The sequence below is a fragment of the Tupaia chinensis genome, unplaced genomic scaffold (genome assembly GCF_000334495.1).
Source record: "Tupaia chinensis unplaced genomic scaffold, TupChi_1.0 Scaffold145396_1, whole genome shotgun sequence".
NCBI classification, from domain to species: Eukaryota; Metazoa; Chordata; class Mammalia; order Scandentia; family Tupaiidae; genus Tupaia; species Tupaia belangeri.
In genome coordinates, this window is record NW_006205257.1 from 2,273,352 (window position 1) to 2,274,635 (window position 1,284).

The following is a 1,284-nucleotide window of genomic DNA, read 5'->3' on the forward strand; positions in this document are numbered from 1 at the left end:
TTTCCTTCTTCGATGGAGGGTGGCACACCACACTTGGACGTTAGTCTCTTCAGACTCCTTGAGTTGGGACAGCGGCTCGTTATTTCTTGGTCCCCCGTGACACTGGCCTTTTGTTCAGTTTGGTTTGGCAGATGCGCCCTTGTACTGGCGGCGTGGGGCTGTCTGATGTTTCCTCATGATTAGATCATAGTCATGCATTTTTGGTGGGAACGCCTCAGAAGAGATGTCCTATCTTTCTCAGTGTATCCTGTCAGGAGACACACGATGTCGGTTAGTCTCGTCATCGTTGTTACCTTGGGGGTATGCTTATTTTTTGCAGTAGGGCATGTGCACTAGAGAGAGAGAGAGAAACCAGCCCCCTGGGGAATGACCAGTTTCCTCTTAGGATTTTGGGCATGCATGTACACATGCCAGTATAATTATTTTTTTAAAAAAAGAATTAGTAATTTAATTTATTATTATCTTTTTCTCATTTGACGAGAGAGAGACAGAAAGTGAGAAAGCAAGCTGCCAGGTGCCAGGACTGGGACTTGAACCATAGTCAGTCAGGTGGGAATCCAGCACCTTAACCACCATGCCACCTGCTAGCCCCAACCCAGCATAATTTTTTGAAGGGTTTTTTTTGTAGAGGTTTTTTAACATTTTTTTTGTCTTAACGGTGAGTACACCCACCAGAGAGAGAGATAATTATTTTTTTAAAAAAAGAATTAGTAATTTAATTTATTATTATCTTTTTCTCATTTGACGAGAGAGAGACAGAAAGTGAGAAATCACCCCCAGGGGGATGACTATACCACAGTCCCTTCTCCTTCATTCTACTCCTAGGATCCTGGGCACACATGCACATGCACCTGGCATGGGTTTAAGGCATTGGGTTTGGGACTCAAACTGTGGTCAGCCATGTGGGAGTCCAGTGATGTAACCACTACACCATTTGCTGTCCCCCTGCCCCCCACATGATTTTTAAGCCACCGGTTTTAGGACTTGAACTGCACAGTGGGCCATGTGAGATGCAGTGCCTTAACCACTACACCACCTGCTGGCCCACGGGTGTGCTTTTAAAACCGTCTTCAGTGCCAGCAGGTAGGTTCTGAGGGGGAAACTCTGTTCCCAGTTAGGACCCCCCTTACCCCCAGCTTATGCATGGCTCTCCTCATTGGTGTTGCTGCTGCAGTTTGACCCCTGGACTTGGCAGCTGAGGCTCCTGGGCACTGTGGCCCGGGTGAGGAGGGTGGGGTCACCCACAGGTGTGCTCAGGGAGGTCTGCGGCCCTGTGGCTCACTG

General features: G+C 48.1%; 1 protein-coding gene across 1 annotated transcript in view; it reads left to right on the top strand.

Annotated features, from left to right (window-relative positions):
- Positions 1-1,284, top strand: part of ANKRD27 (ankyrin repeat domain 27) — a gene marked incomplete in the record, with an annotated part of 85,726 nt that overhangs the window by 35,786 nt on the left and 48,656 nt on the right.